Raw genomic sequence first — 16,313 nt, 5'->3', positions numbered from 1 at the left:
ATTTATCCAGAATTCTGGAATAAAATTTTAGTCAAAGCAGGAAAGTTTTGAAATAATTTGTTAATGGGACACCTGAGGACAAAGCTCTGACTATTTTAAGATGATGCTTGGTGACTTTACAAAAAGGAATACACAAGTGTATTTATTGACTACAACAGATACTGAACGCGACTATCCAGTCCTGCGATGTGTCAGTACAGCCACTTACCAACATTACTATTGCTGATTTAACCCGGGCTGCAAACTGACCTTCCCTTAATACTCTAAAGGTTCTATTAATAAAAAGAAATTATTTCAGCATTACTCACTTATGTGTATTTCTTTTGTGATCAAAGGTTTGGTTGTTTTTTCCAAGGAATATTAATTTCAAGAAGTGCCCATGCCTTTCTGAAGACAGTCAGTGCAGTTTCCAGAGTTCTGGTACTCAGATACTCTGATACACAGAAACAAGCATTTCAGAATCTCAGTGCAGGAAAGAATTAGAACAGTTTTCTTCAACAAAGCCAATCCAAGCACAAATCTAGCCAATCTAAGCATTGTGATTTTTGTTTGTACTCCAACATTCCACAAACATTCTTGCTTGCAAATGTTTTGGAGACATTCACAGGCTGAGCAAAAACATTTCGTAAGAGGACTCATCTGTATTTACTCAGAACACCCCCATTATTTTTGAGGGCCAAAAGAACCACAAGGAACTAAAAAAGTAGTTTGGTCAGAGTAAGAAGTAAGAATTAAAGTTACTTACACTAATATATAAAAACTGTTTTCCTATCCTTCATCCCTAGTTTCCTTACCAAATACCACCCTTCCTCTCAGCTGTAAATGCATTAGGCTAGGCTAATATACAAGATATGATTTTATTGAAAAAGTAATGCACAACAGATGCACAGCCTGTACCTTCTCTCGTCTTAAATCACCCATCAGAAGGTGTACCAAGTGCCAATGCACTTGCAGACTGTTGAGCAATGATATTAAGAATAAAAATGCCTCAAGAATTCAAGTTCTACGAGATGCGAGAGCTGTGAGACAGGCCAGAGAGAAAGGCATTAATCTTCCTAATAGTTGAGACAAATATTTTTTTTTTTTAGCTTAGAACATAAAATTCACTTCACAGCAAGGAAAGAGGATCCTTTTGCAGAAGGGCTCTGCAGACTGAACCACTGAATCATAGAATAGTCGAGGCTGGAAGAGACCCAACCATCGACTTTGTAACAGTGACAAAAACCATCACTAAACCATGTTCCTCAGCACCATGGCTACCCATCTTTTAAATACCTCTAGGGGTGACAATTCAACCACTTCCCTAGGCAGCCTGTTCCAATACTTGATAACCCTTTCAGTGTAAAAAAATTTTCATAATATCAAATCTAAACATCCTCTGGCGCAACTTGAGGCCATTTCTTCTTATCGCCTGTTACTTGGGAGAAGGGACTGACCCTCGCCTTTCTAGAACCTCCTTTCAGATAGTTGTAAAGAGTGATAAGGTCTCCCCGCAGCCTCCTTTTCTCCAAACTAAACAATCCCAGCTCCTTCAGACGCTCCTCATAAGACTTGTTCTCCAGAGCCCTCACCAGACCCCAGCTTTGTTGTCCTTCTCTGGGCTCACTCCAGAACCTCAATGTCTTTCCTGTAGTGAGGGGCCCAAAACCAGACACAATATTCAAGGTGCAGCCTCACAAGTGTCACAAGTGGGGGGACGATGACTGCCCTAGTCCTACTCACCCCGCTGTTCCTGACATGCTGTTGGTCTTCTTGGCCACCTGGGCACACTGCTGGCCCATATTCAGCCGACAGTTGACCAACGCCCCCAGATCCTTTTTCTGCCAGGCAGCTCTCCAGCCTCTCTTCCCTAAGCCTGTAGCCAGAAAACCAGAGAAAAACAACTCTCATCTGGTTTTGAGAAAACCAGAAGCAGACAGCTCTCATCCTGCACTGAGGGGGCATTTACGCTAACCATGCATTCTAGCTATATTGAAGTAAATAATGCAAGCTCGTTTGTCAAGGAACGTTTGGTAGTTCAATGTGAACTGTCATTCAAAACGGCATCCACAGTTTGGAAAACGTAGATGTTTTCAAGCACTGAGCCACATCTCAGAAACCAAGCTTCTTCAAGTAGAAGCAGTTGCCACCACTGACAAGCCCCACAAACGCGTCCCAAAGTGAGAACACTCAGTTACTTGATGATACTGATGCATACTCACTGTTCTACCACTAAATTACTATGAAATTAAGGAAGCCACTTCTTTAAAAATAAAGAGATGGCTGACAATAGAGCTAGAAATGAATGTGAAGCTCCATCTTCCTTGCCCAGCTTCTCAAACCAATCAACTAGGACTAAAAGCAGATTATTAAAGCCTGCCTGATGAAAACAATGATGTTGTATGCATTTATAAAAATGCTCAATGGTGTCCCGTTACTTGAAATTTGATCTTTTAAAAATGTAAGATTATCACCAGTAAGGGATCATCAGTACACCAGCAATTGCATGCATATGACATGGCATAAGAAAGTGACCTTGTATACTTCGGTGTTCCTGCAATAAAGGAAAAAAAAAAATATTTACAAGTCACCCATATCAAATACTCCATTTTGTGTAAGTCTGACAATACTCTTTTTCTTTTCCCCTTTCTATGTAAAAAACCAACCAAGCAATCAAGCAATAAGTCTCATCTGCCAAAGTGACATCCTGGCAATGGCTCTGCTGTTGATTTTCAAGTTTAAGTACAATATAGTATTATATACAGGAAAATAAGGTGTGAAATGAAGATTTTCTGTGCATGTAGAGAAGCCTATGATTCAGCTATCCTGTGGAAAATTCTAATATTTTATCTCCAAATCTGAAATAGAGTTCCAAATTTATTCAGTGAATTGAATGAAATATTTCAGAAGTGCATTTTTATTCTTATTCTAAGAAACGGGGTATTAAAAAGTTTGTTTCAACAAAACAAACTGGACATCAGCTAAAAGGCAAGTACTTTATTTATTCATGATAACAGTTCCCTCCCTCAGTAAGTTCTCCTTTCTCAACAATTTGAGATTCTCTAAGCACTGGGAGATAGTCAATAAGTGAGTCTTAGTTTCATAAAGTTTATACGGTTACCATAATATTGAGTGCTTCTGCTTTTAATGTCTTGCAAATCATATAAGTGCATTTGAAGGACAGTAACAAATCTGCAAATTAACTCAGTGGTATCACTTTTTTTTTAAATTTATTTTTAAACAGAAGGAAAGAATGAATGGGTTTTATACTTCCTGAATTTCAGCAGCTGTGGCAGTAGCATAAGAGCTTTGAAATGTTACTTCCTAGCTAGGTCACTCAGTAAAAAATTATCAGTATCATTCAGCTAAGGAAGAATCCATTATAAAGCTTCAGCCCAGTATTTTGCTCAACATCCAAACTTCACATTTTATTTCCCTTTAGATTTGTTTTTGACTGGAAGGTTAAGAATAACATGGCAAAAAATCCCCAGCCCAGGGGGGGCTAAACCCCGCTGGGCACCCGCTCAGCCTAGCAGTGGTAGCCAATGAGGGTCCATAATACATCTTAGCTGTCCATCGTTTTATTTAGTAAATATTATTTACTAAATAAATGTTGATGCTAGTAAGGGCACACCTACTGAATTAACTTCTTAAAACATAGTAGCTTTCCTGCTAAGACCTGACAAAGTCCTGTAAACCAACACCTAAATTCTCTTCCTTCCATTGTTTGACTTTAAGCAGAAAACAAATAAGAAATACCAACTCTTCTTTTCCACCATGGTTGTTACCAGAGTTCAATAACAGGACTAGACCTAGCTTAGATTCTCCTCTCTTCATATAAATATTGCTTACTATCTGATCTCAGTATCAGCAAATTTGCAAACCCCTTTAATTCTAGTTCTTTTCTGTTTTTAGAAGTCAAATTCTGTCAGACAGACACCACCAACTGGTGTTGCCCAGGACAATGTCCAAACAGTTTTTGAATATCTCCAAAGAGGGAGACTCCACAACATCTCAGGGCAACCTGTGCCAGTGCTCAATCACACTCACAGTGAAAAGAATACTTCCTGACATTCAAAGGGAACCTCCTGTGTTCCAGTGCCATTGTCTCTGGTCCTGTCCTTTTAGTATCTTAACAAGCATCAAATCTACTATCAGAACATTATCTTTTAAGGAAACTAAGCATGGGTGGTCTGAATGATTCAACCAACACTACTTAACAGTAACAGCAAATAAGATGCAGTTCTGAGAACTTTCCAGGACATGACAGTACCAGGGTGGACCACAGACCCTTATTAATCACTCTTACTTACTGGCAAAAAAAACCCAACAATGTTACAGAGAAACCTTATCTTCAGGCATAATCTTAACTTACTATTTTTTGTTTCTTTGTTCCATTATCACCTATTTAAAAAGCAAATACCTCCAATTTTCTAGCAATAACGCCAACTCCAAATAGCCTGATGCCTGGTAGGCAGCCTGCTTCTTTTGAGGTGGCAAAATCATCGCTAAAAAACAGACTAGCACATTCTTTGAGCATCTGCTACTGAAACGGCTGCGTAGCTCCCAAGAACTGAGAGGTCACGTGGCACTGAGCTGCACAGATACAGCTGCACAGATATCCAGCTGCAGGGGTAAAACCCCACACAGTTACCAAATAGCAGAAAGGTATTTCTCAGCAAGTACCAGCCTGCCCGCCTTTGGCAAGCGGCAAGGTATCAGGGAGGGAACCCGAGAAAACCACCGCAAGCTCCTACCACAGTCATCTTCACAAACTAGCAGAGCCTCGGTAGCCCACATCCTTTGGCGTCAGCTTCAGCAGCTCCCCAGTACGCAGACGGTGATCACTAGCATGTCTTCGGGATCCCCGTTGCTACTTGATTTACACTTGGTTATTTTAAAGTCCTCAAGCCGTACCACTGAAGATTAACAGACACTCGCTGTTTCTTTTTTTAAGGTATACGAGACAGTCAGTGACTGAATCACATTCATAGCGAAACTTCCTCCCTCCTCCCCCCCTACATTATAAGATGCACTTGAATTCACAGTTTATGCTGCCAAAGCTTTGTCTCGGGGATCTCAGCACTCTTATTTGTCACAAGCAAGGGATATAGAAAGAAAGGACAGAACCATTCACACTCCTTCAGAATACAGTATTTTATAAAACTATTAAGCAAGCTTCTTTTCTAGCGATACAGTTGTAACCAGCATAGTCCCAGGTGCCAGTATGAGCAAGACATTTCTGCATCGTGTTCAGGGGAGATGCTTCTATTATGCCCGACAGCCTGAGGCAGCAGCAGAGCCCTTTTGACAATAAAACTTATCACGGCTGGTTTCAAAGCCATCTGTTGCCAGAACAGACAGGACAGCAAAAGTTCTGTCAAAATAAGAATTGTACATTTTGCTTGGGCAATTAAGAGTATGAAGAAACTCTCTCTTATCCCTACTCAAGGCTATTTTTCCAGACACACTGACAAAGCAATTATCCTAGAAAAGAGGGAAACATTGTAACTTTTTTTTTTTTTTAGTGTGAGTGGTTGGCGAGATGGAAGAAAGTAGTGCCAGAGACCTATATCCCTACTGTGCTCATCTGAAAACTTGAAGGGCAGGACTTAACCTTCTGTAACAAGCAGAATTAACACTGACACAGATGGGCTTGTGCACAGAGAAGGATAAAGACTCCTGCACACATGGTTCTGTTGGTGATTGACAAGCTGTTCAGAAATTGTTTCTTCTGTGATTTCAGCTACTCTCCAGGCAGAGAGAATTAAACACATAAGGCAAATGGAGTATATCCACGCAGTTGTTCTTGATCAGAACCATTAAGACCAAGAGCTTCATTCAATTTAATCAGCAACTATATAAAAATGGAACAGACTAAAACCAGAACAGTGACAATGCATTCGCTGTGACTAGGAAAAACCTCCAGAATCACAAATGGTCTAAGTCGGATCAGAGAGTGGTGACCTAGAAGTGACCTAAGTGAACTCCACAACAGATAAGAAGTGACATTTGTGATAGTAGACTGCAGTATTATCACGAGCAGTAACGACGGAAATTAAGATGAGGGAAAAGTACAACTACATTCAGCCAGGGAAACATTTAAGACTTCTACCTGAAAAGCATTAATCGGAGGATACACCAAATGGCCAGAAAGCCTAAAGCTTCAGGCTTTTCTAATGGCAGCAAAAAAGTCATTACTGCAATCCAACTGGTATCATTACCATAAACACAGAATAGCTATAAACACTACTGATGAGTTTCTCACCTTAACTATTTCATATTGTTACCGTCTTCATTCTAAGAACACCAGTTAAACACAAGTGAGGACTGCAGTACTAGATACTATGTTTTTGCTGTGACAGTTTTTTTAGGTTTCATCTGAACCAACGCGCAGGCAGAATCTGAAACTATCACTTTAAAAGTTGCTATTATTGAAAGATTAATCAAAAGAAAAATCTCTTTCATTCCCGATTAATGTGCTACATTGGAAGGCAAAAGAAAGGGAGATTTGTTTGCACACCCATGGTAACATAAGTGCCAAAGAAAACGTCCAGAAGGAAATAATTAAGTGTTGACATGGTAGCAGCTGTGTTTGCCAATCTAAATATGATTCAGCCATCAAAACCCCACAACTTAAAGACTAAAGAGAGAATCTTCAGCTCAAGCACTTGTAATTTAAGAACTGGACTTGAAAGTGAGAAGTCTAGAAACATATATATACACACCTCTTGCTCAAACAAGGAATGCAGAGCTTGCAGAGCTATTCAATGACTGCAAAAGAAGGATTTTTCAAATTCAGTCCAAGCTATTAGAAAATTGAAAAGCGATGCACAGAGGCACACCATATCAACAGCTTTCCTTCTGTGACTTACCAGACGCTATTAGTCAGCCTGTATGTTACAATTAGTAAATTTGGAGATCCCTCTAAGAGCTCAAAACTCACAGCAATTTTCAATGCACTACTTCAGCTTAGGGCTTAAAGGTCAGTGAAAGTCAGTTCTCACTCTTATTCCTCCCTCTTTTTGCACATAACAGGGATTCCTATCAAGTCATGCTTATCAGTACTTATTTTCCACACAAAAAGACTCCAGACCCATGTCTAGAATAGCCTTCACCCAAAGACTGTGAAGCACTAGCAAACAAACGGGCATTGCAAAAAATTGCTTAGCACCTTCCCCATCAAAAGCAGCTCAACTCTATTTCTTTACTTTGGTGGTTAGCACCACAGAGCCCAGACACTGAAATAGGATTACGCGCTGCTGTGCTTACTGCTATGGACCAACACGTGACTCCCACCCTAAGGAGCTTGCTCTGAGTCAGTGCTGCCCTGGCACACCAGGCAGGACAGCAGAGCCTGGACTGACAGAATGCGTTTCTCCGTCTCATCCAGCACTTCAGAGAGTGCTCACTGCTTTTACTAGCAAGGCAGGTACCAGAATCGTCACTAAATTCATATTAAAAAACCCCCAAAACTCTGATCTTTTAACAATTATCTCCTGAATACAGAAAATCAGAAAGAATTTGCCTAAGTTCTCCGTTTTCTTCCTCTGCTGAGGCTGTCCTCAACTATTTATTTTCTTTAAAGTATTTCAAGCAACTTGCAACAACGTGCCATGAGTTTCATGTTGACAGAGCTCCAAAACCAATACTCCAACACTGTGTTGATTCATGTCATAACTTCACATATAATAGAATCTGCTATTTCTGAACATATGCACTACATAAAAGTCACAAGTAGCTTCAAGAACTTTGCATGAGCAACAAGCTAAAACAGATTGAAAGGAGGAGGAGTTACAGATATCCTGCCTCCCAGGACCAGACCCACAGCTGTGCTTTTCTTAGCTATTATGTTCCCAACTTTACCCAGATTGTCATATTCATTAGCATCATCACCCACATCACTCAAGCCTGCAGGCAGACAGCAAACTTCAGTCTAAGGTAATTAGAAATTAACATCGAGGAGATATATTTTATGTTAGCAGAATAAGGACAAGCACTCACAACAGGGCAGACCATTACATACACAAAACTTGTCCTTCAGATAAATTAGAAACTTTAAAGTAGCGAAACATGTACTTCCAGGCACAATATTCAAGGATTTAGGTACTTGTATCACAAGTGATAGCTGCAGGAGATTAAAAACAATGTCTGTCCCCCAAAGCGTGCTGCTTGAACACAACCACAAAGGCAGAAGACCAACATGAAAATCCAGCATTTCAAAAAGCGGAGCTGGGTGAATTTGGTAACAGAAACACATCAGTCCCAGTCTGGAGAGTCGTTTGTCAGATCACACAGTAAGTGCATCCTATTATCAGAAACTTGATACAGGAAAATGCAATTAGATTCTCCTAGAAGTTTCGCTGGCTTCTGTAGTAGTGGTGTATCACAGTACCCCCAAGCCTTTGCCAGCAAAGCTTGACACCTCTGGTGAATCAAGTCTTAACATAACTGAAAGCAGCTGAGAAATTTCTACTGACTTCAGTGAGATCAAAATATGCCTATACAAATACTATGCTGCTTCTGACATACAGAAGTACCCCATGACTGCACAGTCCCATACTCATTCTGCTGCTTCATTCATCGCTGCATTTTTCTGAAATGCACATTACAGCAAATCAAATTTAAGCCTAAAATATATTAGCTACAAAATGAGAAAAGCCTTCCTATTGAAAAACATAATTCATATATAAATTGCTAAGAGCACTGTTTGTAGTAACTGAAAACTCAGCTTGTCGATTAGAAATCATAAGGTCCCAGACCGCCAGAATAATGCCCTATTCCACTCTACCTTCCACAAAGCACGTAAAAAAACCGACAGAATGCAACAAATGAAGGAAAGCTTGTTAGACTGATGTGCATATATTTATAATGGATGCGGTTTGAACTACACCCAATTCTGTATGATGACATACGCACAGCTACTAAAAAACCAAATAAGGTTTTGTATAAAATCCTGTATACTTACGTTTGCAGAAGTTTGCAGTAAGCAAACTCCAGCTGACTCTCACCATCATTTCCTGTCCCTGGTGAACATGCCGGTAATTTCAGCCCAACCACAACTGTTCAGCGCGCACACGTGCACAGTCATACACAGAGAACTTCTCCAATCCCTAAAATTCCCCTCCCACCTTTCCTGCATGCAAACCCACATATTATACAAAATGATAAGAGAGGATGTAAATGGGCCTAAATACAGTGTGTGGGGAGAAGGATATCAGAATTTTAGAAAAAAGAGAATAAGGAATTGTGAACATTACTGTTTTGTCAATATTTAGCTTCATATTGCCACAATATTTAGCTTAATCTACTGGAGTACTGACTTTGGAATATCACTTAAGATTGTATTTTAAACATTTCCAATAATAAAAACAAAGCTCAGGAAAGCGTCGACTGTTGTTACCCATAGCTTTACAGAATGTGTCCATGAAAACACTTGTTTTAAGTACCCAAACCGGACTTACAAGCTCTGTTGAAATTGAATGAAACATACTAAACTCTATGATTAATTGATGAAAGTCAAGGGATGAAGCAAAAGCCAACTCTTCTTTCTGTCCCTTCTCGAGAAAGCAGAAAAGGAAGAACACTGCTACCATCCTTAGAGGCCTAGGACAAAAACGTAAGGCAGATAAATTGCCCTACAAGGAAGATGTAAATTTATTAGGTGCCCTTTTCTCTACCAGCTCCAGATACCCTCCTAGTAAAAATACATCAGCAAGTGTCAGTAAAGACTACTTCACTGCCAGTGAACTGTACCAAACAGTTCTCAAGTAATGCAGTATTTAAGTGCTCATATTGCCCAATTTGTCCTGAAATGGAAATTAAATCAACCTGGAAACTGAAGCGGCCGGATTTAATTAACCTATTTTCTTGAAGATGTGGGCAAGATTAAAAAAAAAATTAACAACGGTGACTTTTTTTTAAATTATTTTACACAAGCAGAGAGAACCACAGCTTTGGAGGAGCGACAGCTTCTTTGCAAACATGCCCCGGGATTTCTGAAGTTACACCGAAGGGCCGGCCGGCTGCCGGCTCCATCCCCCGGCCCTGCCCCTGCCCCTGCCCGCGGCTACCACCGCTAATCGGCAGCTCCCTCCGGCTGGCTGCCACCGGCAGCTAAACCCATGCCGAGCAGCCCCCAGCAGCGCTCTGCCGAAGCGGGGAGAGGGGTTTTAAACCGGCCGCTGCTCCGGAGCGGGGGCTGTGACAGGCACAAACCCAGGGCCGCAGAGAGGTGACCGGAGAAGGGCTCGGCGGGGGCTGAGGCGCCGCTCCGGCACCAGCAGCCGCCCCGGCCAGCAGCCCCCGGGGGCTCTCACTGCGAGCCGGGTCGAAAAGGTGCATTTTATGTTATAAAATGCCACTTTTCTCGCGTGCCGAGTTCGCCGGAGGCCACCGGGCCACCCCGCGGACCGCCAGCCCGTCGCGGCGCCTTAGGGAAGGGGGGGGCTGCAACCGCCCACCCACCCAGGGGCTACGCCCCGTCACACCGCCCCATCCCTCCGGCGCGGCAGGGAAGCGACCCCGCCAGCCCCGCCCGGACACCCACCTGAGCCGCTCACCTGCCGCCGGCCGAGCTACCGCCCACCGGGCGCCCCCGCCATGGCCCCCGGCAGCGGCGCCCCACAGCCAGCAGGAAGAAGAAGGGAGGAAGGGAAGATCAACCGCAACCATAAAAAGCCGCGCTCTACCTGCGCCGGGGTAAAGGGCGGGGGCGCGCGCAGAGCGACACCTCCGCGCTCGCGGAGCTCCTGGGGAACGTCCAGGAGAGGGGCTGGGGGGGGCGGGACGGTCGCGCTCGATTGGCAGCTGCCCTGACCAACGGGAAGCGCTCTTTTACTTCCCCCCCCCTCCCCGCCCGCCTCGTGCTAAGGAGGCGTTATTGCCGCCCGCCCTCCACCGGCCGTTGAGGGCGGGGTGTTTCCATGACGTCATGGGTGGCGGCCAGGTGGGGAGCGGTCCCTGAGGGGACGCGGGGACGGGAGCTCCGGGCTAAGCCGGGGCTGAGCCCGCCAGCCGGCCTTAAGCAGCTGCGGCAGGGCAAAGGGGCGCCTCGGGGGAGGCGGTGAGGCGCGGAGCTGATCCCTCGGAGCTGGGGGAAGCGATGGCTGCCTCGGCCGCCCCGTCCCTGAGGGAAAGGGGGGGGGGGCGCCGCCCCCACAGCGGCCTGAGGGGATCAACGGCCCGGGAGCGCTCCCCGAGCCCGGCCTCGCTCCTCCCGTAGGAGAGAAACGCCCCTCTCCCGCCCCCTCCGTTCTCCCCGCGCTGTCCTAAAATTACCGTGTGCCTCTTGAGTCTCCTTTAAAATGAAACAACTCGCATGACTAATTAGACCCACGCCGTTAGAAGGGCTCTGCGCGGCTTCCGCGAGCCCTGTAAATGCGTGCGCCAGACCTTTTCCAAAATTCTTCCAGCTGGCGAGGCTGTAGACGGGATGTGACCTGGCACAGGATTCACGCGGGCTTTATTTACAAAGTGCGATTTAATCCATTCTTAGAGAGAGGGAGGGGGGCGGGAAGGACCCCCCTGATTTCCCTGCTCAGCCTCCTGTGCCTGAAACTGATCAGCTGCTTGTCAATTTCATTCAGAACTCGGTGCTTTTCTCAGCTGGAGTGATTATGGGAAACGGAAACGCTTTTCTTCATTGATGCCATTCATACTGTGTTAGAAAAGAACAGAAGCAACTGGAAAAACGAGCTTGAGTGATGTCCCAAAAATGTAGGGAGAGTATTCATGGATAGGAACTTGTGGTAGCTTAACCTTGGAGAGGTACTTTGGACTTTGAATGAAATTCTATAAGGGCGTGAGAGACACCTTTATTAAGAACACTATCCATCAGGGGCTTCCCAAACCATAGACACCAAAGCAACCCAACCACCTTTAATGCTGCTTTCAGAGCTGGTTTATGTGCTACTGCAGCAGAGAGGGCTTCTGTTGCTGCTGACTGTAGCCATGCAGCCTGATGATAGCTTAAGGGGATGCTGCCCACACAACGCAAACCCAAGCAATGATGTTTTGGTCAGCGTCAAGCAACAAAATCAACGAAAAGCAACAGAAGCAGTTTTAGTTTTGATTACGTTGTTTAACAGAACTTCAAGTTGCTGCTGTGTTGGGAATTCAGGCACCGCCAGAGGGTATTTTATCAGCTTGCAAACAACTGGAGTTTAATAATAGCATACAGCAATTCTTTAGGTTTCAGGGTTGTGTAAAAGTTTGGTTTTATAAATGCAAGTTTTAGGACAAAATTAGCGCTGTCCTTTTAAAGCGCACAAGTGTTGAACTAGAGACCCCAAAAAGCCTGCAGCAGAAACTCACTTAAGGAAAATTAGGCAACTGGAATATGTTGATGGTACACCTTTCTAGCAATTAAATGATGTAATAACATACTGTTAGGTAACAGCATGTTTCCTATGCATGTGCAGCCTGTTCTAGCTCCCACTGAAACCAAACTCAGATCTCCTCTTGATTTAGAAAGGAACTGGGTGGCTCCCTAGGGATGGACGGTCTCCAGGCCCTGCAATGAGAAGGAAGTGAAAAAAGCAAAATAAAATTCTCTTCCAGTCCAAGGTCTCCATCTTGAGTCCTGCCTTATTGCAGTATTTTAGGTTCCTGAAATATTTAGGACATTTACTATTCCTGTGTTCATCACAGCAAAAAAGCATGGACCGAGCACATCTGTGGGCTGTATTAAACTATTTCATTGGAATTACATCAGGGAGGAGTTTGATCTTTCTGTGAATTTAGGGCTTTGTTTCCTTTCCTTTTGTTCTGCCCTTCTGTTGAACAGAAACAATGAAAAAATATTGGAGTGCTCTCTTTTCCTGTGCCAAAGAAAAGTTTAGAAATAGATTAATAGGCAGCCCTTTGAGAATAAGATCATTCTGTTAGAAAACAACACACAGAAACAGTGACAGTCTGTTAACTGAGGTGTCAAAATACAAGATGGTTGTATACATCAGGGGGAATGTATAGGCAGAAAGCCTCTGACAGAATATGGATTGCTTTTCCTTCTTTATAGGTCTATAAACACAAACCCATCCGGTTTATAATAGCAAAAGGAAGGTGGTTAGGGTGTTCCTCAGTGCCATGCACTTAACCTTCGATTTATCCTTGCTCTTTGGTTTTTCTCTTTTGATTGATGGAGCCTCATGACACTGTAATCTTTCCAGAGTTATTAAGAAGAGGAGCTCCATTCTGCATAACCCAACAGGCTGGATTTGTTGTGTTTTATTTTGTGCTTTTTTAAATTCAGTTTCCATTTGGTCTAATAAAATTCAGAATTAGATTACGTGGCCTGAATTAAAACTTTACCACTGTGTGTATTCTTTTAGCTTGCTCTTTCCTGTGGTTTTGTAAAGACTATTCAAAATAATGTTTCCAGTGTTGCAATGAAAGGGATTGTAATTTAATTTCCAGCCTTTTTTTTTTTTTTAAAGTATGGGGTGAAAATAATTACTGCATCTCTATTGAACTCAAAGACATGCAATGTGTTTCATGTTTAAGTGATCTTAGTCTTGTGGTGGTGAACAAGCTTCCATACCATGTATATGGACCAGACAGACGAAGGCTCATTGTGAGATACAAGTTAGGTCCTGTGGTTTGAGCTGAACAACTAAGTCAAAAAAAGAGCTTCTACGTTCACAGCAGAGGAATATGTTTATCAGTATCCTTGTGGCCAAGGAGGTATGAACAGCAGCAGAGCTGTATACATTGCAGTTATTGAATTAATCTATCTTTCACTTCTGATGACTATCCACATATATCTTCAGTCCCAAGCAGCAGTTATCTGTCTTGAAATTCAGCAACATCTTTCCTTGTGCAGCAAAATAAATCTGTCCTTGGCGAATTTAGGGCTTTGTTTCCTTTCCTTTTGTTCTGCCCTTCTGTTGAACAGAAACAATGAAAAAATATTGGAGTGCTCTCTTTTCCTGTGCCAAAGAAAAGTTTAGAAATAGATTAATAGGCAGCCCTTTGAGAATAAGATCATTCTGTTAGAAAACAACACACAGAAACAGTGACAGTCTGTTAACTGAGGTGTCAAAATACAAGATGGTTGTATACATCAGGGGGAATGTATAGGCAGAAAGCCTCTGACAGAATATGGATTGCTTTTCCTTCTTTATAGGTCTATAAACACAAACCCATCCGGTTTATAATAGCAAAAGGAAGGTGGTTAGGGTGTTCCTCAGTGCCATGCACTTAACCTTCGATTTATCCTTGCTCTTTGGTTTTTCTCTTTTGATTGATGGAGCCTCATGACACTGTAATCTTTCCAGAGTTATTAAGAAGAGGAGCTCCATTCTGCATAACCCAACAGGCTGGATTTGTTGTGTTTTATTTTGTGCTTTTTTAAATTCAGTTTCCATTTGGTCTAATAAAATTCAGAATTAGATTACGTGGCCTGAATTAAAACTTTACCACTGTGTGTATTCTTTTAGCTTGCTCTTTCCTGTGGTTTTGTAAAGACTATTCAAAATAATGTTTCCAGTGTTGCAATGAAAGGGATTGTAATTTAATTTCCAGCCTTTTTTTTTTTTTTAAAGTATGGGGTGAAAATAATTACTGCCTTTGGTCTAATAAAATTCAGAATTAGATTACGTGGCCTGAATTAAAACTTTACCACTGTGTGTATTCTTTTAGCTTGCTCTTTCCTGTGGTTTTGTAAAGACTATTCAAAATAATGTTTCCAGTGGTGCAATGAAAGGGATTGTAATTTGATTTCCAGCCTTTTTTTTTTTAAATTATGGGGTGAAAATAGTTACTTCATCTCTATTGAACTCAAAGACATGCAATGTGTTTCATGTTTAAGTGATCTTAGTCTTGTGGTGGTGAACAAGCTTCCATACCATGTATATGGACCAGACAGACGAAGGCTCATTGTGAGATACAAGTTAGGTCCTGTGGTTTGAGCTGAACAACTAAGTCAAAAAAAGAGCTTCTACGTTCACAGCAGAGGAATATGTTTATCAGTATCCTTGTGGCCAAGGAGGTATGAACAGCAGCAGAGCTGTATACATTGCAGTTATTGAATTAATCTGTCTTTCACTTCTGATGACTATCCACATATATCTTCAGTCCCAAGCAGCAGTTATCTGTCTTGAAATTCAGCAACATCTTTCCTTGTGCAGCAAAATAAATCTGTCCTTGGTAGCTTTCCTTTTCCCCCCACCCCTCCCCATCTTGTCATTTCTGTCCTTGTGCCAATACCTTTTATTTTATTCTCAATTACCACTGCGAAGCCTTCTATCCCATTGGCAGGCTGGTATTATGTAAGTTATTGGCACTACCGTTCCTGTGTCTTTTTTGCTCATATTTCTGAATTCTTGCCTATCTCCCTAATCTACCCAGGTCTCCTTTCACATGACTGTAGTCACTGGGCCTTCTTCTGTGGCTTGTCTGGCTTCTCATTAATTTTTTGCAAATACTTTTAGCAGTCTTAATTCTGCCCTTCATCTTTGTGGTGATCACAGTTCTACAGCTGTAGGGGAAGGCAGACCTGCTGTCACAGCAACCTTTACTTCTCTTCTCCTTAGGAATTGGCTAACTGGCTGCAGTTTACTCATTCAGATGAGGGCAGAGAGAGCAAGAAGTCTCACAGTTTTTCCATGTTGGCAATGTATATGTGTGGCCAGAAGTCAGTCGTCAAGGTGAAATACTGAAAAGAAATGAATATCCACAAGCTTGGATGAACAACTAAGTCAAAAAAAGAGCTTCTACGTTCACAGCAGAGGAATATGTTTATCAGTATCCTTGTGGCCAAGGAGGTATGAACAGCAGCAGAGCTGTATACATTGCAGTTATTGAATTAATCTATCTTTCACTTCTGATGACTATCCACATATATCTTCAGTCCCAAGCAGCAGTTATCTGTCTTGAAATTCAGCAACATCTTTCCTTGTGCAGCAAAATAAATCTGTCCTTGGTAGCTTTCCTTTTCCCCCCACCCCTCCCCATCTTGTCATTTCTGTCCTTGTGCCAATACCTTTTATTTTATTCTCAATTACCACTGCGAAGCCTTCTATCCCATTGGCAGGCTGGTATTATGTAAGTTATTGGCACTACCGTTCCTGTGTCTTTTTTGCTCATATTTCTGAATTCTTGCCTATCTCCCTAATCTACCCAGGTCTCCTTTCACATGACCGTAGTCACTGGGCCTTCTTCTGTGGCTTGTCTGGCTTCTCATTAATTTTTGCAATACTTTTAGCAGTCTTAATTCTGCCCTTCATCTTTGTGGTGATCACAGTTCTACAGCTGTAGGGGAAGGCAGACCTGCTGTCACAGCAACCTTTACTTCTCTTCTCCTTAGGAATTGGCTAACTGGCTGCAGTTTACTC

The 16,313-nt window shown here is 42.5% G+C and overlaps 1 protein-coding gene across 4 annotated transcripts in view; it reads right to left on the bottom strand.

The window, feature by feature from the left end:
- Window positions 1-10,744, bottom strand: part of OSBPL3 (oxysterol binding protein like 3) — an 83,552-nt gene extending 72,808 nt beyond the window's left edge. For 2 of the 4 annotated variants that reach the window (XM_014937827.1, XM_014937825.1), the window contains exon 1: window positions 10,529-10,744. The gene's annotated coding sequence lies outside the window, so the exon portion shown is untranslated. The remainder of the gene's footprint in view (window positions 1-10,528) is intronic. The other 2 variants (XM_014937824.1, XM_014937826.1) reach the window with 1 other exon arrangement.
- Between the last annotated feature and the right edge of the window lie 5,569 nt (window positions 10,745-16,313).

The sequence above is a fragment of the Calidris pugnax genome, unplaced genomic scaffold, assembly GCF_001431845.1.
Source record: "Calidris pugnax isolate Ruff unplaced genomic scaffold, ASM143184v1 scaffold11, whole genome shotgun sequence".
Lineage (NCBI taxonomy): Eukaryota > Metazoa > Chordata > Aves > Charadriiformes > Scolopacidae > Calidris > Calidris pugnax.
Note: the sequence above shows the minus strand (reverse complement) of the source record. Positions and strands in the feature narration are given on the sequence as shown.